Here is a 25498-nt window from a genome sequence, read left to right as displayed (position 1 = left end):
TGCTCAGTTCTGAATCTATAACAAGATAATGGACAATCGAGAATCTTGTACTTGAGGAGAAAAATGTTTTTTTTGATTTGCCTCTTCATTAATGAGACTGGAGAGTAATGAGTAATTCAACAAAGACAAAAGATAATATTTTCTTCTGTAGAAAAATTAAATAAACCAGAAGAAAACGGAAAAGTACATTCAATTTTATTGCAATTCCTGCCCTCACATTATGGATACGTGTAATCAACTCCCAGCAGTTAACATGGTTCGGGATGGGAATAAGGGTTGCAAGGATAATTAAAGGGACTGATGTTGAAAGTCTTCCTGGCATTATTGCAAAGTCAAACTAATTCTTGAATCAAAATTATTTCAAGGATTTGCTGCAAAGGTCACTGTCTATACTAGTTACAGAACGGAAGTTAAATCAATTATTAGTAAAACAGCTTTGCATATCTTTTATGTCAAACGATATTTCTTTCTGATATTTGAACCAAAGTTATAAGGAGTGTTAGGCTGTTAAATGCCACCCGAAACTCACTTTAGAGAATGAAAAAAAAAATTCAAACAGCTGCAATTGATGATTTTTATTTTGAAGAATAAGAGACTATCAGGAATTTTGGGAGAAAAATTACAGTTAATACTAAAGATAAGCAAGTTGTAGCCTTTTATATCTTAAATAAATAATTTATTTAATTCTCTACTGCAAATTTTAGTTTTGCTCATAGAAACATAGAAGTGGAAACAGGAGTAGGCCATCGGCCCTTCAAGCCTGCTCCGCCATTCATTTTGGTCACGGCTGATCATCAAATTCAATATCCTGATCCCACCTTCTCCCCATATCTCTTTTGTCCCAAGAGCTATACCTAATTTCTTCTTGAAATCACAATGATTTGGCCTCAACTACTTTCTATGGTAGTGAATTCCACAGATTCACCACTCTCTGGATGAAGAAATTTCGCCTCACCTCAGACCTAAAAGGTTTACCCCTTATCCTCAACTTTGACCCTGGTTCTGGACTCCCCCACCATTGGGAACATTCTTTCAGGTTAGCACATTTCAATGGTCTCTCTCTCTCTCATTGATTTTTTAAAAAATAGTTTCTAACTTCTGTGCATGAGTAATAATTAATTCTGATAAATGAATCCAAAACTGGAGGCCATAAACATTAGGCAGTTACTATTAAATCAAACAGAGAATTCAGGAGGAACTTCCTTCCCAAAGAGTGGCTAGGGCCGAAGGGCCTGTTTCCATGCTGTAAACCTCTATGACTCTATGTGGAACTCACTACCACAAGGAATAGTTGAGGCAAATATTGCAGCAAGGTGTTTTTGAGGGGAAATTAGATATGTCATGCCTGTGACTGTGTGCATTTTACCGTTCACCCCAGATTTGAAGGTAATTCTTAGCCTCCAAGATCTGACTCAGAATTCCCTTTCTAAAACTTATCCATGTCTCCAACTTGTTTATTTCCTTCAAAAACATCAAAATTCCTCTGTCAAAAAATCTCTTGGTTACTCTTTACGACTTTTGCTGGTTCAGTATCCATTTCCTTATGCCAGAGATTTTCTCCCATGCAGTTACACAAATTTACATATGGTTTACATAAGTGACAAAGAAATTTGTCACTTCAATGAATGACATTTGCAATTTGAGGCTGGAAATCTGCACATCAGCTATGGTAGAGTCCAAGGAGCAAGAGACATGAAGAACACTTCACAATTTGTTCACTGAATGTGTCAATAAATGGATTGTAAAGTTGGAGACAAAGATTTATTCTGGAGTTAAAATCTAAAAAAAAAATCACGGACAGAAGAAATAGACTTCCATACTTTTAAAAAAATTTGTGTTGACCTCATACTTGACTCGGTTAATGAAGGTTGAGAGATTGAATAGGTTGGGACTTTATTCCCTGGAGCATAGAAGAATGAGGGGAGATTTGATAGAGGTGTATAAGATTTTGATGGGTATAGATAGAGTGAATGCAAGCAGGCTTTTTCCGCTGAGGCTCGGGGAGAAAAAAACCAGAGGGCATGGGTTAAGGGTGAAAGGAGAAAAGTTTAAAGGGAATATTAGGGGGGGGCTTCTTCACGCAGAGAGTGGTGGGAGTGTGGAATGAGCTGCCAGATAAAGTGGTAAATGCAGGGTCACTTTTAACATTTAAGAAAAACTTGGATGGGTTCATGGATGAGAGGGGTGTGGAGGGATATGGTCCGTGTGCAGGTCAGTGGGACGATGCAAAAAATGGTTTGGCACAGACAAGAAGGGCCAAAAGGCCTGTTTCTGAGCTGTAATTTTCTATGGTCTATGGTACAGCCTTAAGCATCTTTTCATTTTTACAACTCTTTCCAAGCCTTTCCCTTTCTAATGTGGCATATAACATCTTCACTACCACAGCCAGTTAATGAATGGAATCTTTACGCCAAATGGTTTACGCCAAACAGTTAACTGTTCGATGTATTAGAATATATATAATAGTTTGCCTTTTGCAACAAATCTGAATTACCATTACTAAGCAATAAGCTACTCAAATATTTTTGCTAGTGATAAGTAAAAGATACAATATCCTGATATCATACACAGAAACAAAAATGAAAATATTATGCAAGATCTGGGCAAAGTAAAAAAGAAGCCATTCAGTGAGGAACAACACAGCAAAAAGAATCTATTCCCACTGCAAATTAATAGACGTTTCTTAGCAATTTCAGATATGGTGACTCAGATCTAGAAATCAATATTTTTAAAAAGATGTCTTTATTAGAGATCAAAGTACGAAGAACATAGGTACAGTTACAGAATAATAATCATTTTTGCATCTCCCAGGCTACTCAGCTCTTTGTGCTTGTGCTGAATTGGAAGTCATCTTTCTGGACTTCAGGAATCATGAACATAGAACATAACAGCGCAGTACAGGCCCTTCGGCCCTCGATGCTGCGCCGACCAGTGAAACCAATCTAAAGTCCCTCTAATCTACACTATTCCAATATCATCCATATGTTTATGCAATAACCATTTGAATGCTCTTAATGTTGACAGAGTATTTTCTGAGTAATGTTGGAGTATTTTCATTTCTTAGCATATCATCTTCTGTCAAAATGAAGGATGCAGCAGAAAAAATCCAAATAGAAGCTACTGAACTGCAAAGTATGGCATTACTTTTAAAGGACAAATTTTCCAATATTGGTGTCAGTAAATTTCATGAATATCAGGGATCAGGTTATCCCAAACCTGTAGCCCTTTCTGTAATGAATTATTTTCATGTTTGGTACCATGTACGTGTATAAACATATATTAGGCGTGATCTGGTTGAGTAGTGTAGTGGGGCAGAAATATAAGCGCGAGTCAAATAACTGAATTCCCACCCGGCAGACAGCTGGTCGCAAATCTCCCGGACCATTTTCTTTTGCGTAATCGGCCTGGCGCGAGGCTGATTTAAATATTCATACCTTAATTTAAATCCTTTTAGCGAGCTCCAGACTGGATTGTCCAGGCTCACTTAGCTCTCACTGGACTGGATTGTCCGGGCCCACTTAGCTCTCCAACCTCACTGGTGAAGGTTCCCACCAGTAGTGATCACAGCTGGTCGCCAGCAACGGGGACCAGATGCGATGGCCTGGCTTGTGGGAACGGGGGCCATTTTGGCCACCTGGGATGTCCAGGGAGGGGGAGCAATGCCTCTTGGGCACTGGGCAGTGCCAAGGGGCTGTGATCTGAGGGGTGAGGCCAGACAGGAGGAAGGTAGGAGGGGATGAACTCTGCACCTGGGAGGGGAGGGGGCTAGTGGTGGAATCAGAGATCAAGGCCAGCCATCGGAAGTCGGGGCCAGCCACTGGGATGAGGGGGCTAAGGGCCGGCAATTTGGGGGATGTGGAGTATACTGGGAGATCAGCACATGCACAATGGCCCCCTGAGCACTCTGCTGCTGGCCTCTCCAGTGGGTTTAGGCCACGCCCCCCCCCCCCCCCCCCCCCAGCTCTTACTGGCATGAATCGTCTGACAGTCTCTGTATTGTACAGAGTGCTGTAAATAACCGAGACTCAGCTCACCCAAAAACAAACGGGTGGGAAAACCTCGAATTATTTTGGGAAAATCTTGCCCATTCTCAATTTTGAACAACAAGTTTAAATTGTGTTCTTCATACTCAAGGAATCAGAGAATAGTCAGTTGGTCCAAATGGTGCAATGATTCACACTATGAAATGCTTGTTTAATGTGGGACCTCCTAAGTGCCAAGATATCATACCAAGTCCACCATATAAACTATTATTGACAACCCTGAACAAGAACATCAAGTAAAAATACAATTGTTTCAAGGGATCTGGATTGTATATTATGAAATGTAATCAAGCTTCAAGTTGAGCATTCATAATGAGCATTTTTTTGCGAAATCAGTGTGGAAAGGAGATGTAGTACATGCTGTCACAGGTCTCCCGTGCATTTTTCCTCACCTTTACCAATACAGCAGGCAGTCCACTACCAGCACATAACAACAAGCACATCATATCTGCCATATTGGATCCCTTGGCAACCATTTTGCAAGTGAAAAATTTCAAAACAAATAAAAAAGATATCTACAAAGTTATTTCAAAGTAGTTCAAATTGCCTTGAAGTGCCTTATTTATCACATTGGTCTTCATTAACAAACAAATCCTCCACTGTACATTGAAGCAATTCCCAAGACTGCAGGAGTGTTGCCAGACCAGATCATTAGTCCTTTGTCAGAGGACAAACAGCAAAGTACAGCACAAGAACAGCCCCTTAGGCCCTCCAAGCCTGTGCCAATCATGATGCCCTAACTAAAAAAAACCTTCTGCCCTTACTCGGTCCATATCCCTCTATTCCCTCCTTATTCATGTCCTCATCCAGATGCCTCTTAAAAGTTGCTAATGTGCCTGCTTCCACCACATCCTCTGGCAGCATGTTCCAGGGACCCACCACTCTCTGGGTGAAAAACGTCCCCTGCACATCTCCCTTAAACTTTCCCTCTCTCACCTTGAACCTGTGCCCCCTTGTAATTGATACTTCCATCCTTGGAAAAAGCCTCTGAATATCCACCCTGTCTATGCCTCTCATAATTTTGTAAACCTTTATATCAGGTCTCCCCTCAGCCTCCATATTTCCAGCGGAAACTATCCTAGTTTATTCAACCTCTCCTCATAGCCAACACTCTTGAGACCAGGCAACATCCTGGTGAACCTTCTTTGCACCCTCTCCAAAGCTTCCACGTCCTTCTGATAGTGTGGTGACCAAAACTGCATACAATACTCCAAATGCAGCCTAACCAAGGACGATGATCGCAAAAGCAACCGGATCATCGCAAGCAGGATTTCCTTATCAAAATGTGTATCACAACTGGGGATTCCTCCTGCAGGTAGTTGTAAATGAAAATACAGTGCGAGTCTATTCCCAACATTTTTCACTGTTGTATTTGTCAAAAGAGAATTGGTGGCACAATTCCACCTGCTGCTGTGATGGGATCTAGTCCCAGACATTATCTGTGCCACTGGATTATAAATTAAACTACTACACCATCATGAAGGTGTTACAGAATTCTAGTTGAATTGGTAATTTGGTTTCATTTTGTTTAAAAATAAACATATCAACAATTTACCAAATAAGAATATATATTTCAAGTACTCACAGCCCAGCAGGTTGTAGGTTCAACTCTTACTTCAGGGATGTGAATGCAAAATTTACACAGAGACTAATGCAAAGAGAATACTTCGATATAAATAGATCCCAGTAACATCAGTAATAATATTCAACAAAGAATGACAACATACACTAAATTAACAACTGCCTACAGAATCTGTGCTCAAAATATGTAATTTTTCCACCTTACTAAAGATATCTTAGTTGTGGTGAAATAAGTTTGTTTTCTTGTAGGATAATCCTTTCCAATATTTAGGAGAAACACAATGATTGATCAATGATTTCCCCTCACTCCAACTTGATCTGAGCGTGGTACAGCTATGTGCAAAGCTACCTAAATGTGAAAGCAGATTGAAAAATTGAATACAAAATGAAATTCTGGTAAAACCCTTCAAGATTTCTTTTGTGTTTAACGCAAATGTAGTAATCTGGTGAAGCGGATTGACCTCTCACTCCCCTCACCCATTAAATAACCCAATCAGTTTTAATTCCACTGATTTAAATCAGACAGATTTGTAACACAAAGGCAATTCACACTTCAGTTGATTACTGCCTTTGTGACAAAGACAAATATTTATCTCCAACGAAAAGTCATCCAGACTTGAAATGCTAGCTCTATTCTCTCTCCACAGATGCTGTCAGGCCTGCTGAATTTTTCCAGCATTTTCTGTTTTTATGTCCGATTCCAGCATCCACAATAATTTGCCTTTATTTATCCCACTGTGTTTATTTCACACACTCCACTTCAATAATACCCAGATGTTGGCATAGTGGTAATGCCACTACTCATAATCCAGTGGCCCAAACTAATTTCTGGATTGGAATCCCACCACAGCAGCTGGTGAAATTTGAACTCAATCAATACTGCTGGTCTCAGTAATGTCAACCATGCCAACTGTCACCAACGGTTGTAAAAAAACATCTGGTTCACTAATGTCCTTTCGGAAAGGAAAACTACTATCCTTACACAGTCTGCTCTACAAGTGACTTCAGACTCACAAGAATGTGGTTGACCCTTAGTTATCCTGTGAAATGGCCTACCATGCCACCAAGTTGAAGGGAAATTAGGGATGGGCAACAAATGCTGGCCTTGCAGTGATGGCATATCCCACGAGAGTAAAAGAAATGTCTGAAGTATGTGGCATTACTATAATTATAACTTCAATTATTATAATACAAAATCTACAGCATCAAATTGAAAGCCAAATAATCACAATACAAAATTCTGAAGCCAGATTTGTTTTCACAATTTCTAAGTTTCATGAGCACATCACAGTTGGCCCATTGTGGTTTACATAAATGAGGAACAGGAACCTTCAGTTGTTCTGAGGCACCGATAAAAGGTTGAAGCTAAATTAAGAGCTGTATAACATGATTTTTTTTTAGGTTATAATAATGGTTGCCACTGTGTTGTCCACATATAAATAATATGCTACTGGTCCACCTCAGCTAGGTGAATAAATTGTTTTCCCTTTAAGATATTTCTTTTCTCTTTCCATATATATTCCTGCAGATTTTTAATCTAATTTATATCTTTCCCCGATTCTTCTGTGCCATCTGCAGTGCTTTGTTCTCTTTAAAATTCTGTTAGCAATCTTGTGAAGAGGGAAGGAAGACAATGCAGTTAATATTAGATCTTTCATTAAAATCCCGAGCATTGTATAGCATGCTTACTAAGCACAGTAGGGGGAGTTCAGAAAAAAATTAAAGCAAATTATATCATTGTGCTGATTACTGCTACAGTGCCTCAGTCACATAAAGATGCACCTTTTGTGAATTGTGAAATTATGCCACAGGGAAATTAAGAAGAAATTACACCTTGTGTTTCAAATTGTAAGCAATCAATGAGAATTGCAATGTACTTGATCAGCGAGCATCCATCAAGTTAGACTTATTTTCAGAGAGAGTCACTGGTTGCAAATCTTGGTTCCATGGTGCTGTTTCAGTTCCAAAAGGTGTTTGTGACATTTCTGTACCATCCTAGGGCAGGCTATGCCAGATGTCATGTTGGGTACAGTGTTAGTACTGACAAAAGAAGCATGACCTAGAATTATGGAGAGTAGGCAGGTTTGCGACATCAAACACATGTATTGTTCATCTGGTGCCAACCCTACATTGTGGAGCTAAATGCTGCTCAACCATGTACAGATGAATATGTGTTCAACAGCAAGAAGGTTCCCCTGCCCCACCAATCCACTTCACTCCCCGGCCCCCTTCAGTGCTATCTGAAGCTGCTTTCAGGTTGTTGTTGACTGATTTTTACTAGCTATTGCTGAGTTTGTGCAGCTGTTTGGTGATTTGTAGTTAATTGAAGTTGCTGAAAAAGTGCACCAGATGCTGAACAATTATTCTGACTTCAAGAATTCTGCACAAAATACTTGCTTTCTGACATGGATTTTGTGGTTATTATTCCATTTGGACTGTCACACGACAGAGAGAATTAGCAAATGCAATACAGGATAAGCAATTATAAAAAAAAGAGGAGAGGATAAAGGATTTTCAGCAAGTAGCCAAATCTGCCCAGGCTGTTGAAGGAGCAAGTCTTCTTCCTGATTCTTGGCAAGGAATAGCATGTCCGATGTAGCTGCATCATTCAGAAGATCCTTACAGAAATCTGCCACCTGTTGTAGCTGCACCTGCACCACCAGAGTAGAAAAAGGATGGCATTGCCAGTATCTGTGAAGGTGGTTATGACAATGAACTTTAAGGTGCCTGGTTCTTTCCAGCTGGAGCAGGTGATATTTGCAACATTTCCCATTGGTCATGCATTTTTGCATAAGGGTGATAACTGATAGCTCTGTACACAAAGAACAGAATATGCTTCATTCTCTTATCAGAGAGAAGCTAACAGAGTGAGCACATGTTCTGATGAGAATGCAGAGTTCCCCAGACTGACATTGACTACATGCTTTGTGGGCATATGTCAACTCTGAGACATACATTCTCAGTGAACAACTGCTGTGTGACCAAGAGCAGCCCTGCAGCACATGGCAAAGCACATGTCAAAATTTGTTGTAACCAAAATTTGGCATGCTGCACAACTACCCCAGCACAAAGGCACAACCCTTTCAACCATCTGAAGAGGAATAGCAAAAGCAAGAGGAAGAAGGGAGAAGACAACAAATACATCCTCACTTTCTGGCCAGGGGTTGTCATGATCAACTCATTGGGCTGTGATACCAGTGAGCACAACCCCAATTCCTTGTTCACCAACGGTCGCGCAAAATCTGTTACTGATCAGCACACCATTCTCCTGACAACAATGCTAAAATATAAACTTACACAAAACAAACATTCCAAACCAAGTTATAAATCAAACTGTACAATACTGCACAGAAAAGTCAATTCTTCCAGCCTTGTGCATTCTCTTAATACTTTTGTCCAGAATAGTGCTCTTAGGCATTTCTACTCCAATGGCTACAGCTTGGCTGATGTACAGCTGCTGACTTTCAGTCAGAGAGACTGTAGGTGGCCTTGCAGGGCAATATCAAGCAGTTCTTGCCGCAGAAAGCATGGCTTGGACTGCATCAAACTGGCATGGATAGTAGGGGTCAGGGCTGGCTCACCAAATGACAACATCAAGGGCATTGGCAGAGTGGCAGTGGTGAGAAGATGAAGTCAGTCAGAGAGGGATGATGTGGAGATGCCGGCGTTGGACTTGGGTGGACACAGTAAGTCTCACAACACCAGGTTAAAGTCCAACAGGTTTATTTGGTATCACGGGTTTTCGGTGCACTGCCCCTTCATCAGGTGAGTAGGGTACTTTCAGAGTGCTGCTCCTTCATCAGGTGAGCCACTTATTCTGAGAGGGGAATCAAGTTTGTGATCAACAATGCCACAGTCACACCCCTGGTGCAGTGTCTCAGCAGTCCCAGTAATGTGCTGGACGACAGTTTGCTGGGCTGCTGTGACATTTTAAACATTCACTTCTTCCACCACCCATAGTGGCAGTAACATTTACAAGATACACTGCAGCAAACTCGCCAAACCTTCTTCAACAGTACCTTCCAATCCACAACATCAACCACTTAGAAGGATAAAGGCAGCATGCGAACACCACCACCTGAAAGTTCCCATCCAAGTCACACACCATCCTGACTTGGAACTATAGCATAATTCCATCACTGTCACTGGGTCCAAATCCTAGAACTCCCTCCCTTAGTGCATTGTGGGTGTTCCTACACCACATGGACTACAGCAGTTCAAGAAGGTAGTTTACCACCTCTTAAGGGCTATAGAAGCTGACCTAATCAGCAATGCTCACATCCCAAGAATAAATTTAACACCCTGCCAGTCCGTTTCAACAATGATATACACAGTTATAATGGCAGCAGTCTGAACCTGTATGACAGCAAAATGAAGTTACACAAATTCAGAGAGAGATTCCATTGCATCACCTTGACATTATACTACAATGAAAACTCAGATCAGTCATTCGATGCTGCATCACAGTTATATCTGTAAGTGTTTTTCTCAGCTTATACAGAGATAATGGGCTCCAAATCTCTGACACATGCCCTGTGCCAAGTTGGTACCAGAATCATTCATACGTCATGCTCCTTGGTTTTAACTATGCAGGCAGGATTGCCAGAAAAGTCTGTAAAACATTTTAGCGTGCATACCTGTAAGACGGAATTCAGAATAACCTGGGACTAAAAGACGAACAGATCAGGGTAGATTAATTTAGAGTGAAGTCACAAAGTGCCTGGAATATATTGTACAAAAGTAATGTTTGCATTGAGACACATATAATCACTGTTAGAAAATTTAAACATGTATTTTTGAAAACATTATATTCTGTATTAAAAGCATACACCTTGGCAAATGAAACACTGCTCTAAGACATGATGGGATGTAGTCAAAAGAACCACATTCCTCAGAACAATGCAGCTGTTGAGCAAAGGGAAAAAAACTCTTATCAGTGTGGGCTCCAGACAGTCTTAGTGGTCCCAGACAGTTTAATGAATAGGACATACATTACACCAGATAAGAAGAGTGTCAGGAGACTGAAAGAAACTCACAAACCACAAACTCAGGTATTCCCAGGCTGTCAGAGGGTAAATGTTATTGGCCAAGGTAAATAACCCATACTAATAATGATTGGCTCATACCCGGCTGGTGTAAGCAAATGACTTTTGAAAATTGTATTATTGTAATTCTGAGAGTGATGTAATTTTAGAGTAGATTTGGACTGCACAAATCTCTCTCCCATGTGCACGGACCAAGCTTAGGAAATAAAGAAATGTCTTTAACCAGAATACTGTCTGTGCGAGACTTTGTGTTAGCTGAGAAAGCCAGCATAATACATGGTCCCTGAAAAAAGCTCCAACAATACCCATTGAACATCTTCTGTAAGCCAACCATCAAACTCCTCCTGAGTCTTCTACATCAGAATTCTTGTGCAATCTCGTCCTCTGGTCAGCAGCATGGTGGCACAGTGGTTAACACTGCTGCCACACAGCGCCAGGGAGCTGGTTTCAATTCTGGCCTTGGGTGACTGTGTGGAGTTTGCACATTCTCCCTGTGTCTGTGTGGGTTTCCTCTGGGGCTCCAGTTTCCTCCCACAGTCCAAAGATGAGCAGGCTAGGTGGATTGGACATGCTACAACTGTCCCTTAGTGTCCCAAGATATGCAGATTAGGGGGATTAGCAGTGTAAATGTGTGGGGTTACGGGGATAGGGCAGGGGAGAGGTCCTGGATAAGATACTCTGTCAGCAAGTCTGTTTAGATCCAATGGGCCAAATGACCTCCTTCTTCACTGTATGGATTCTATGATTCTGGCACCTGTGCTATCCTTGCCCTGCTCTGGCTGTGGTCCACTTATCCTGGGTGCCCTACCCCGAAGCTATACGCTAGAATATACTTGGTGTCAATGTGGCTAGAAGTCAAAGATCAAGTAACAGTGTTGCTTCTTCAACACTGTGTTCCTGCTCTTCTACCTTTACTTAGCTAGACTGCAGTTCTTAGGTATTTGAAAAAGGTACAAACTTAGTGCTATGTTGAAAGGAGGAGGTGGACGTTCTTGCTTACACAATCTGCAACTTGTAAATAGGAAGTGCGTACAGAGTGAGGGTAAGTAGGATGCGAGGGTTACGGATGCACATATAGTCGTCTTCACTGGTTTTGGCCACACCAATGCTTCAATCATGGCTGCTCCAATGACAGTGACTTCTGTCTCCTACTGGCATGAACATGCAGCGACACTGTCACGGCCAGTAAGGTGGTGCTGCCTATAGTTATACGTCACCTTGTTTGCAAGAGTAGGGAAGTGTGTCAGCGCGTGCAGTACAATCACAGAAACAGAAAATTATAAACTGGTTACAGCACAGAAAAAGGTTATGTTGGCCATTGTGTCCATTCCGGCTCTCGGCAAGAGCAACTCTGCAAATCACAGGCCCCTTCTTTTCCCATAGCCCTGCAAATGCTTCTCTTCAGTGCTGACTCACTTCCAGTTTGAAAGTCTCAACGTAATGAATCACACACTGAGCAGTTATTGGATTTTGAGCTAAACATTGGATTTTGAGGTTACCATTTGTGTAATTTAGTACTGCACACATATAATAGAAACATAGAAAAACTACAGCACAAACAGGCCCTTCGGCCCACAAGTTGTGCCGAACACATCCCTACCTTCTAGACCTACCTATAAACCCTCCATCCTATTAAGCTCCATGTACTCATCCAGGAGTCTCTTAAAAGACCCTATTGAGTTCGCCTCCACCACCACTGACGGCAGCCGATTCCACTCGCCCACCACCCAATCCAAATTAATGATTAATCTTTTCAGGAATAGACAAAAAATATTTTTTTTCCTTACTTTAGACCAAACAAGATTTAATAGAACATAGAACATAGAACATTACAGCGCAGAACAGGCCCTTCGGCCCACGATGTTGCACCGACCAGTTAAAAAAAAAAACTGTGACCCTCCAACCTAAACCAATTTCTTTTCGTCCATGAACCTATCTACGGATCTCTTAAACGCCCCCAAACTAGGCGCATTTACTACTGATGCTGGCAGGGCATTCCAATCCCTCACCACCCTCTGGGTAAAGAACCTACCCCTGACATCGGTTCTATAACTACCCCCCCTCAATTTAAAGCCATGCCCCCTCGTGCTGGATTTCTCCATCAGAGGAAAAAGGCTATCACTATCCACCCTATCTAAACCTCTAATCATCTTATATGTTTCAATAAGATCCCCTCTTAGCCGCCGCCTTTCCAGCGAAAACAATCCCAAATCCCTCAGCCTCTCCTCATAGGATCTCCCCTCCATACCAGGCAACATCCTGGTAAACCTCCTCTGCACCCTCTCCAAAGCCTCCACATCCTTCCTGTAATGTGGGGACCAGAACTGCACACAGTACTCCAAGTGCGGCCGCACCAGAGTTGTGTACAGTTGCAACATAACGCTACGACTCCTAAATTCAATCCCCCTACCAATAAACGCCAAGACACCATATGCCTTCTTAACAACCTTATCTACTTGATTCCCAACTTTCAGGGATCTATGCACACATACACCTAGATCCCTCTGCTCCTCCACACTATTCAAAGTCCTCCCGTTAGCCCTATACTCAACACATCTGTTATTCCTACCAAAGTGAATTACCTCACACTTCTCCGCATTAAACTCCATCCGCCACCTCTCGGCCCAACTTTGCAACCTGTCTAAGTCTTCCTGCAAACTACGACACCCTTCCTCACTGTCTACCACACCACCGACTTTGGTGTCATCAGCAAATTTGCTAATCCACCCAACTATACCCTCATCCAGATCATTAATAAATATTACAAACAGCAGTGGCCCCACAGATCCCTGAGGTACACCACTTGTAACCGCACTCCATGATGAATATTTACTATCAACCACCACCCTCTGTTTCCTATCCGCTAGCCAATTCCTGATCCAATTTCCTAGATCACCCCCAATCCCATACATCTGCATTTTCTGCAGAAGCCTACCATGGTGAACCTTATCAAACGCCTTACTAAAATCCATATATACCACGTCCACTGCCTTGCCCCCATCCATCTCCTTGGTCACTTTCTCAAAAAACTCAATAAGGTTAGTAAGGCACGACCTACCTGCCACAAAACCATGCTGACTATCACCTATCAATTCATTACTCTCCAAATAACTATAAATCCTATCCCTTATAATTTTTTCCAACATCTTGCCGACAACAGAAGTGAGACTCACCGGTCTATAATTCCCGGGGAAGTCTCTGTTCCCCTTCTTAAACAATGGGACAACATTCGCTAACCTCCAATCTTCTGGTACTATACCAGAGGCCAACGACGACCTGAAGATCAGAGCCAGAGGCTCTGCAATCACTTCTCTTGCCTCCCAGAGAATCCTTGGATAAATCCCATCCGGACCAGGGGATTTATCTATTTTCAGACCCTCCAGAATATCCTGCACATCCTCCTTATCAACTGTAATACTGTCTATTCTACTCCCTTGCAACCCAGTGTCCTCCTCAGCTATATTCATGTCCCCTTGCGTGAACACCGAAGAGAAATATTGGTTCAATGCTTCACCAATCTCCTCCGGTTCCACACATAACTTCCCTCTGCCATCTATAACTGGCCCTAAACTTGCCCTAACCAACCTTCTGTTCTTGACATACCTATAGAACGCCTTAGGATTCTCTTTAACCCTATCCGCCAAAGTCTTCTCATGTCCCCTTTTAGCCCTTCTAAGCTCGCTCTTCAACTCCCTCTTAGCCAATCTAAAGCTTTCTAGTGCACTACCCGAGTGCTCACGTCTCATCCGAACATAAGCCTCCTTTTTCTTTTTAACCAACAAAGAAACTTTTTTGGTGCACCACGGTTCCCTAGCCCTACCAATTCCTCCTTGCCTGACAGGGACATACCTATCACAGACTCGCAGTAGCTGCTCCTTGAAAAAACTCCACATGTCGGACGTTCCCAGTCCCTGTAATCTCCGAGTCCAACCTATGTTTCCTAATTCTCTCCTAATAGCCTCATAATTACCCTTCCCCCAGCTAAAACCACTGGCCCGAGGTTCATGCCTATCCCTTTCCATCACTAAGGTGAACGTAACCGAATTGTGGTCACTATCACCAATTAATAAGCAAAGGGTTTCAGACCATTGGATACAGTGATAAATGATCCAAATATTTTGGACAAATTTAATATTCATAGAACAGAATAAAATCTGATTTGTTTTGGTGAATTGCTGTGCTCATCGAAGTGATAAATACCAATTCTGGAAACAGAAAGACTTCGATATTTCATACTCCTGACTAGCATCAAGTACTCTCATACCAGATAAAACCATTACTCTATTGCCAAAGGAATCCTACAGACAAAGTCTCTGTTACCACCTAATCCTTAATATGAAGAACCATAATGGCTTAGCATTGGTAGCAGAGGCACAGGGACTGCAGCTGAGTCAGGGCTAGAGTCAGAGCCAGAGCCCAGATAGGTACCGGTTGAGGGTTCATCAGTCATGATGGGAATTACCAAGCTGATTGACTATGTGGAGATATCACATGCAACAATGAAGATAAACAATTGCGGTTCTTAGAGGCATTTCAAAATAAAGTTACTTGGACATAAAAGGTGTCTGATTTGGACAGTCGCCAAACCAGTTGAAAACTGGACTAATGACGACCCTAAGGCCATGGTAATTTGCAGCAGTTCATCTTGTAGATGGTATACACTGCAGTTACAATTACTACTACTGCAGTAAATCAGACAGCAACTTTTGGCATCTGCACATGTGCAGTTGAGTGCAAAAATCTGGAACCTGTTGTGTGATTCACCTGATCCCCCTGATCAGTAAGTTTGCGGACGACACAAAATTGGCAGGACTTGCAGATAGTGAGGAGCATTGTCAGAAGCTACAGAAGGATATAGATAGGCTGGAAATTTGGGTAAAGAAATGGCAGATTGTGGTGAACCATCGTTGGTTACCACTGTGGGTTATTCCTATGTTACTGTTGGGTTAGGGTGTTGCCACTGTGGGGGTTGTATAATGTTGTTGGGTTAGGGTGTTTACCTGTGGTAGATGTTGTTATGGCACATCCCGGTCGGGCCCCGCCTCCTGGGGAGAGGTATAAGACCCTCTGCTCAGGCGGGACCCCTCCAGTCTGAATTGGTGTACTCGTGTTAGTTAGTTCCATTGTTTGCTAATAAAAGCCTTCAATAGCTGAAGCCTTGTACCTTGTGCTTGATTGTCGCGCATCAATTTTATTAGCAAACATAAAACTCTCGACAGTAAAGGGAGTATGGAACAAATATTAAAACCAGAGCGTCTGACGCTGGACCCACGTGCGGTCGGTGCCGCTAACACCTTCGACCACTGGTGGAAGTGTTTCGAAGACTACTTGGCAGCCTCTGCAGCTGTTACTACAGACGACGACAAACTCCAGGTCCTCCACGCGAGGGTAAGCGACACGGTCTATCTTGCGATTCGTGCGGCCACCACTTACCCGAGGGCCATCGAGCTCTTGAAGAAACGATACACGAGACCACCCAACGAGATCCACGCTCGTTACCTCCTCGCTACACGACGTCGGCAGTCGGGCGAAACCATGGAGGACTACGCCAATGAGCTCTTGCAGCTTGCCAGGGGCTGCGACTGCAAGGATGTGTCGGCAGAGCAATATATGTACGACCTCGCCCGAGATGCGTTCGTAGCAGGGGTAGGGTCCTCGTACATCCGGCTTAAGCTATTAGAGAAAGGGAACCTCAACTTGACCCAAGCGATGGAGATGGCTGAGATGCTGGAGGCAGCATCGAAAAGCTTGGCTCTGTACCCCGAAGACCACGTGGAGACAACGTGGCAGGAGCAAGCACAAATCCCTCCTCGCCCCACGGGCTCGCGCTCCCATATCGATCCGACGACGGCGGCAGCTCCAGGCGGCCAGCGATGCTATTTTTGCGGTGGAGCCAAGCATCCACGGCAACAGTGTCCTGCAAAAACGGCGATCTGCAGTCAGTGTGGTTAAAGGGGCACTATGCTAAAGTTTGCAGGTCGAAGCCCAAAAACGGCAGTGCAGCCTGTGACCCTCCAGAACGGAGACAATCTCCTTCGGCGTCGCAGTACCCACGAGGTCCGACCACGTGCGAACCCAGGACGACGCCATTGTGGCTGACGGAGGAGGAGGAAGACCACCAGGAGTCGCTACGCTTGGTGCCCTCACCCACGTGCGATTCATGGGGGCGGCCATCATGGTCAACGACGACTAGGAGCGACCAGCAGGGGTCCTCAGTATCAACCTCGGCTGCATGCAGTGACGCCCAGGGGCCAACGGTGGCGTCGATCTCTCTGGACCAGACAAAGCATCACAGGCTTGATAATTCCATGATGAACATCAAGGTAAATGGTCGTACTGTGTATTGTCTGTTTGACAGTGGGAGCACCGAGAGTTTTATTCACCCTGACACTGCAAAAAGGTGTGGACTCCGGGTTCTACCTGCCAAACAGACAATTTCCATGGCATCACGGTCCCGGTCTGTACCGATCCAAGGACGTTGTATGGTAACCCTAGAGGTGCAGGGCACAATGTACGAGCGATACAGGCTCCTTGTGTTACCGCACCTTTGTGCGCCAATTCTCCTCGGACTAAACTTTATGGTCCACATGAAGAGTGTGATCCTACAGTACGGTGGGCCACTCCCTTCACTGGCAGTAGGGAATCAGCCGCAGCCTCCAAATTGCCCAAAGCACCCCGCATGCAATCTCTCCACACTAAAAATCACCACACCTTCTTTATTTAAGAATCTGGTACCAGGCTGCAAGCCCATCGCTACTAAGAATAGGCGTTACAGCGCTGAAGACCGGATCTTTATCAGATCTGAGGTTCAGCGGCTCCTCAAAGAAGGGATCATACAGGCCAGTGCTAGTCCGTGGAGAGCGCAGGTCGTGGTGGTTAAAAGTGGGAACAAACCTCGGATGGTCATCGACTACAGTCAGACCATTAACCGTTATACGCTGCTGGATGCGTATCCTCTCCCGCGCATATCTGATATGGTCAATCAGATTGCGCAGTACCGGGTGTTCTCTACCATAGACCTTAAGTCCGCCTATCATCAACTCCCCATCCGCCCAGAGGACCGACAACACACGGCTTTTGAGGCGGATGGTCGTCTATACCAGTTTCTTAGGGTTCCATTTGGTGTCACCAATGGGGTCTCGGTCTTCCAGCGTGCTATGGACCGAATGGTGGACCAGAACGGGTTGCGGGCTACCTTCCCGTACCTGGATAACGTCACCATCTGCGGCCATGACCAGCAGGACCATGACACGAATCTCCAAAACTTTCTGCGTACTGCATCTCACCTGAATCTGACCTATAACAGGGGGAAGTGCGTATTCCGTACGCGCAGGTTAGCTATCCTTGGATACGTGGTGGAAAACGGGGTCATCGGCCCTGATCCAGACCGTATGCGCCCCCTTACTGAACTTCCCTTGCCCGCTAGCACAAAAGCACTGAGGAGATGCCTCGGCTTCTTTTCGTATTATGCGCAGTGGGTCCCCAACTACGCGGACAAAGCCCGTCCGCTCATCAAGTCCACGACCTTCCCACTCACGCCGGAGGCCCAATTGGCCTTCAAGGCTTTGAAAAGCAACATTGCAAAAGCCACGATGCACGCGGTGGATGAATCCATCCCTTTTCAGGTGGAAAGTGATGCATCTGAGTTCGCCTTGGCCGCCACACGAAACCAGGCAGGCCCGTCGCTTTTTTTTCCCGCACCCTTCAAGGCCCCGAAATTCGGCACTCAGCGATGGAGAAGGAGGCTCAGGCCATTGTGGAGGCTATCAGACACTGGCGCCATTACCTGGCGGGGAAGCGGTTCACCCTGATCACGGATCAACGATCCGTGGCGTTTATGTTCAGTAACACGCAGAGGGGCAAGATCAAAAATGATAAGATCTTGCGGTGGAGAATTGAGCTCTCCACCTATAATTACGATATTATGTATCGTCCAGGGAAGCTCAATGAGCCCTCGGATGCCCTCTCGCGCGGAACATGCGCCATCATGCAGGAGGACCGCTTGAAGGCCCTCCACAATGACCTGTGCCATCCTGGAGTCACCCGACTCTACCACTTCGTAAAAGCCTGCAACCTGCCCTACTCGGTGGAGGATGTCAGGTCAGTAACAAGAAGCTGTCGGATTTGCGCGGAATGCAAACCGCACTTTTATCAACCGGACCGGGCACAATTGGTCAAGGCCACTCACCCATTCGAGAGGCTGAGTGTGGATTTTAAGGGCCCCCTTCCCTCAACGGACCGGAATGTCTATTTTCTCAATATAATAGATGAATACTCCCGGTTCCCGTTTGTTGTCCCCTGTGCGGACACGTCGACTGCCACAGTGATTAAGGCATTCAGTGATCTTTTTACCCTGTTCGGGTACCCCTGCTACATACATAGCGACAGGGGCTCGTCGTTCATGAGTAACGACTTGAGGCAATTCCTGCTCTCATACGGGATTGCCTCTAGTAGAACCACGAGCTACAACCCTAGGGGTAACGGACAGGTGGAGAGGGAGAATGCTACAGTCTGGAAGGCTGTCCTACTGGCGCTGAAGTCCAGGGGCCTTCCAGTCTCCCGTTGGCAGGAGGTCCTTCCAAATGCACTTCATTCCATTCGCTCCCTCCTGTGTACGGCAACCAATGCTACTCCCCACGAGAGGATGTTCTCATTCCCTCGGAAGTCGTCCTCGGGGATCTCCTTACCAGCCTGGTTGACGTACTCAGGACCCGTCCTTCTGCGGCGACATGTGAGGGCCCGCAAGTCCGACCCCTTGGTCGAACCGGTCCAACTCCTCCACGCCAACCCTCAGTATGCCTATGTGGCATATCCTGACGGGCGAGAGGACACAGTCTCGATTCGAGACCTGGCGCCCGCAGGGGACGTAGCAACTCCTGTCGCTCCCATACCCCCTGTCACAAATCCCCTATCATTTATTTCTTCCCCAGACGTGGCGCGGTCAGCACCGGGACCAGTGCATAACAGTTATACTCCCATGTACAGCTTGCCTGAGACTCGGAGATCGGCGCCACTACAGAAGGTTCCAGGATCCCCTGCACCATCGCCTCACCAGGGTCAACCGGCCCGGGAGTCCTCGAGGGGACAGCCGGACGCTGTTTTGGAGAGAACGCCACCGCAAGCACCTGCTCCGGTGTCGCAACCGGTGTTGAGGAGATCACAGCGACGGTGCGGTCCTCCAGACCGTCTGGACTTGTGAATTTTGTATATATGTGACCTGTTTTCGCACCCTGCCAGCCTTTGTTTTTAAAGGAGGGGTGAATGTGGTGAACCATTCCTATGTTACTGTTGGGTTAGGGTGTTGCCACTGTGGGGGTTGTATAATGTTGTTGGGTTAGGGTGTTTACCTGTGGTAGATGTTGTTATGGCACATCCCGGTCGGGCCCCGCCTCCTGGGGAGAGGTATAAGACCCTCTGCTCAGGCGGGACCCCTCCAGTCTGAATTGGTGTACTCGTGTTAGTTAGTTCCATTGTTTGCTAATAAAAGCCTTCAATAGCTGAAGCCTTGTACCTTGTGCTTGATTGTCGCGCATCACAGATGGAGTTCAATCCTGATAAATGTGAAGTGATGCATTTTGGTAGAAATAATGTAGGGAGGAGCTATACGATAAATGGCAGAACCATAAAGGGTGTAGATACGCAGAGGGACCTGGGTGTGCAAGTCCACAGATCCTTGAAGTTAACATCACAGGTGGAGAAGGTGGTGAAGAAGGCATATGGCATGCTTGCCTTTATAGGACGGGGCATAGAGTATAAAAGTTGGGGTCTGATGTTGCAGATGTATAGAGCGTTGGTTCGGCCGCATTTGGAATACCGCGTCCAGTTCTGGTCGCCACACTACCAGAAGGACGTGGAGGCTTTGGAGAGAGTACAGAGGAGGTTTACCAGGATGTTGCCTGGTATGGAGGGGCTTAGTTATGAGGAGAGATTGGGTAAACTGGGGTTGTTCTCCCTGGAAAGACGGAGGACGAGGGGAGACTTAATAGAGGCGTATAAAATTATGAAAGGCATAGATAGGGTGAACGGTGGGAAGCTTTTCCCCAGGTTGGTGGTGACGTTCACGAGGGGTCATAGGTTCAAGGTGAAGGGGGGGAGGTTTAACACAGATATCAGAAGGACATATTTTACACAGAGGGTGGTGGGGGCCTGGAATGCGCTGCCAGGCAAGGTGGTGGAGGCGGACACACTGGGAACGTTTAAGACTTATCTAGACAGCCATATGAACGGAGTGGGAATGGAGGGATACAAAAGAATGGTCTAGTTTGGACCAGGGAGCGGCGCGGGCTTGGAGGGCCGAAGGGCCTGTTCCTGTGCTGTATTGTTCTTTGTTCTCCACAAGTTCCACTCTACCAGTATCTCTCAAATAGATTTAGCATTAAAATACACAAAAGATAAGGAGTTGTGACACATACCCATTAAAGACAGCAGCTAGTGATACAATTAGCACTGATCCAATCAGGTGTCGATGAATTATTAACAGCATCAGAAGTCTTAATTACTGCCAAACCATCTCTCTGGTCCAGAAAATATAATTCTATAAATGTGGAACCTCATTCATTCATAATTTACTTGTAGTTGGAAATATGAAATAATTGAATATCAAAACACTAACTTTTCCTGCCTCTTTCACTTTTCTCTTTCATAGAAGATAGCATAGTGATAATGCTACTGGACTAGTAATACAGACTAATGCTCTGTGGACAAGAGTACAAACTCCACCATAATAGCTTGGGAAATTTAAATTCAATTAATGAATAGATCTGAAATAAAATGATTTTTTCATGCAAACTCCAAGAATGTCATAAAAACCCATCTGATGCACTAACATCTTTCAGGGAGGAAATCCAGTATGAGCTAAATGTGACTCCAGACCCAGAGCACATGGTCGACTCTTAACTGCTCTCTGAAATGGACCAGCATATTACTCAAGTTTAAAGTTTAATTATTTATTGTCACGAGTACGCAATGAAGAAAATCCCCTAGTCGCCACACTCCTGCGCCTGTTCAGGTACAGAGGGAGAATTTAGCATAGCCAATTCACTTAACCCGCACATCTTTTGGACTGTGGGAGGAAACCGGAGCACCTGGAGGAAACCCACGCAGAGAATGTACAGACTCCACACAGACAATGGCCGGGAATCAAACCCAGATCCCAGGCGCTGTGAGGCAGCAGTGCTAACCACTGTGTCACCCTATTAAGTGGTCACCAAATAGGCATGGACAATTAGGCATGGACAATAAATGTTGGCCTTGCCAGGAACTCTCAAGTCCCAATCACAAATGTTAAAAAATCCCATCCTTTTTCCATCCATTTCACTTTCAGTACATAAATTTATATTTCCTAGCTTAGACTCTGCATATCTTAGGAGTGCAAGTGCCTTGCTGTTGCTTGCTCAGCTGCCTCGCACCACAGCTCCCACCTAGAGGACAGTACACTAAACTAAAATGTCTAATAACAGTAGCTGGAGGTACAGTAAAATTAACAGTGAGCAGCACTTCTTTGCTGCTGACTGCAAAATGTAGGCCAATAGAATGTATAGGTCATAGCAATAATGAATGGTATTTTCCACATGCCATTTAACGTGTTTTGCGGCAGCAGGAGAAACCCACCATTGGCCAGCGGCGGGATCTTCAAGTCCTGCCGCTGTCAACAGGGGTTCCTGTTGCTCACACCCTCCATCACTGGGCAACCCACAACCAAGGATTGCTGTCAGCTGGACTTACTGGAAAATCCCACCCAATGACTCAGTGAAGATTATTCAATCTGATTGGTTGAGGAGATACAATTGCTGCTTGCCCTGTCCAAACATGCCACAAATCCTCAACAGAAGGCTCTGTGGCAGCCAGTAACTAAGGGCAGGATTCTCTGGCCTCCCAGCCATGTGTTTCTCAGAGCGCTGAGGGGCAAGATGCCATTTGCAGGCAGCAGAATTATTTGGTCCCGTCACGGTTAATAGGATTCCCATTGAAACCACCCCATGCCACCGGGAAACATGGCAGGGGTGCACTGCCAGCGGGACCAGAGAATCCCGTTGCCAGCGAATGGCTGAACAATTCCGCCCTAAGTTTTTACTCAAAAACACAGAGTCTATGAGCAGCTGTTCGGAATAGCAAATGCCATTTCTTTGTTACTGACTATAAAATCCAGGCTATTATCTTTAATTTTGTACAGATATATTTTTCCTGTCAGTATAATGGGACATAACTACTTTTAAAGAATATCTTTAGAAAACATCTGCATGTTATGTTGCAATTAATAATATGAGCGCAGATACCTTGCAGCATTGTGCATCTGGTGGATATTACCGCGACAGGGAGGATTGAGGACATAGAGGGAATTAAATACAGGATGAAAATTTTAAAATCTTTGTATTGCTTGACTTGGAACCAGTGTAGATCAGTGAGCATGGGGCTGATGGGTGAATGGGATTTGGTGTGAATAAAAAAAGTAAAGTTTTTGATTACCTCAAGTTTACGAAGAGCAGAATCTGGAAGGCTGGCCAGAAGTGCCTTGTAGTAGTCCATCCTAGAAGTAACAAAGGCATGGATGTGGGTTTTGGCTGCAGATTAACTGAGGCAGGCATGGAATTAATCGATGTTATGGGGGTGGAAATAGGCATTCTTAGTGGATTCTCATTTTGGGGTCAAAAATGATACCAAGATTGCAAACGGTTTGGTTGAGCCTCAGACAACTACCAGAATGAGGGATGGAGTCAGTAGCGAGGGAATGGAGTTTTAAGCGGGTAATGTAGACAATGCAGTGCTTATAGGAATAATGAAAGGCCTGAATAGAGTGGACATGGGGAAGATGTTTCCATGAGTAGAAGAGACTAGGAAACGAGGGCACAGACTCAGAGTAAAGGGATGACCCTTTAGAACTGAGATGAGCAGGAATTTCTTCAGCCAGAGGTTGGTGAATCTATGGAATTCATTGCCACAGAAGCTGTGGAGGCCAGGTCATTGAGTGCACTCAAGACAGAGATAGATAGGTTCTTGATTGGTAAAAGGGTCAAGGGTTACAGGGAAAAAGTGAGAGAGTGGGGTTATAGAGTCAGAGGTTTACAGCATGGAAACAGGCCCTTTGGCCCAACTTGTCCATGCCGCCCTTTTTTTTTAAACCCCCAAACTAATCCCAACTGCCCACATTTGGCCCATATCCCTCTATACCCATCATACCCATGTAACTAACTAAATGCTTTTTAAAAGATAAAACTGTACCCGCCTCTACTACTACCTCTGGCAGCTTGTTCCAGACACTCACCACCCTCTGTGTGGAAAAATTGCCCCTCTGGACACTTTTGTATCTCTCCCCTCTCACCTTAAACCTATGCCCTCTAGTTTTAGACTCCCCTATCTTTGGGAAAAGATATTGACTATCTATCTTGTCTATGCCCCTCATTATTTTATAGACCTATATAAGGTCACCCCTCAGCCTCCTATGTCCCAGAGAACAAAGTCCCAGTCTATTCAGCCTCTCCTTATAACTCAATCCATCAAGTCCCGGTAGCATCCTAGTAAATCTTTTCTGCACTCTTCCTAGTTTAATAATATCCTTTACATAATAGGGTGACCAGAATTGCACACAGTATTCCAAGTGTGGCCTTACCAATGTCTTGTACAACTTCAACAAGACGTCCCAACTCCTGTATTCAATGTTCTGACCAATGAAACCAAGCATGCCGAATGCCTTCTTCACCAGTCTGTCCACCTGTGACTCCACTTTCAAGGAGCTATGAACATGTACCCCTAGATCTCTTTGTTCTGTCACTCTCCCCAACGCCCTACCATTAACTGAGTAAGTCCTGCCCTGGTTCAATCTACCAAAATGCATCACCTCGCATTTGTCGAAATTAAACTCCATCTGCCATTCGTCAGCCCACTGGCCCAATTGATCAAGATCCCATTGCAATTGGAGATAACTTTCTTCACTGTCCACTATGCCACCAATCTTAGTGCCATCTGCAAACTTACTAACCATGCCTCCTATATTCTCATCCAAATCATTAATATAAACGACAAATAACAGTGGGCCCAGCACTGACCCCTGAGGCACACTGCTGGTCACAGGCCTCCAGTTTGAAAAACAACTCTCTACAACCACCCTCTGGCTTCTGTCAAGAAGCCAATTTTGTATCCATTTAGATACCTCACCCTGGATCCCGTGAGATTTAACTTTATGCAACAACCTACCGTGCGGTACCTTGTCAAAGGCTTTGCTAAAGTCCATGTAGACAACATCAACTGCACTGCCCTCATCTACCTTCTTGGTTACCCCTTCAAAACCTCAGTCAAATTTGTGAGACGTGATTTCCCACGCACAAAGCCATGCTGACTGTCCATAATCAGTCCTTGCATCTCTGAATGTCTGTAGATCCTGTCTCTCAAAATACCTTCCAACAATTTACCCACCACAGATGTGAGGCTTACTGGCCTGTAGCTCCCAGACTTTTCCCTGAAGCCCTTTTTAAACAAAGGCACAACATTTGCCACTCTCCAATCTTCAGTCACCTCACCCGTGACTATCGATGATTCAAATAGCTCGGCTAGGGGACCCACTATTTCCTCCCTAGCCTCCCACAACGTCCTGGGATATACCTCATCAGGTCCCGCAGATTTATCTACCTTGATGCGCTTTAAGACTTCCAGCACCTCCTTCTCTGTAATACGTACACTCCTCAAGACATCAATATTTATTTCCCCAAGTTCCCTAACATCCATGCTTTTCTCAACAGTAAATACTGATGAGAAATATTCATTTAGGATCTCACCCATCTCTTGTGGATCCGCACATAGATTACCTTGTTGATCCTTAAAATGCCCTACTCTCTC

The 25498-nt window shown here is 44.7% G+C and overlaps 1 protein-coding gene across 1 annotated transcript in view; it reads right to left on the bottom strand.

The window, feature by feature from the left end:
- LOC144479859 (protein Aster-B-like) overlaps positions 1-25498 on the bottom strand; it is a 669932-nt gene that overhangs the window by 556121 nt on the left and 88313 nt on the right. The window lies entirely within an intron of this gene.

Source organism: Mustelus asterias, chromosome 27, assembly GCF_964213995.1.
Source record: "Mustelus asterias chromosome 27, sMusAst1.hap1.1, whole genome shotgun sequence".
NCBI lineage: Eukaryota > Metazoa > Chordata > Chondrichthyes > Carcharhiniformes > Triakidae > Mustelus > Mustelus asterias.
Note: the sequence above shows the minus strand (reverse complement) of the source record. Positions and strands in the feature narration are given on the sequence as shown.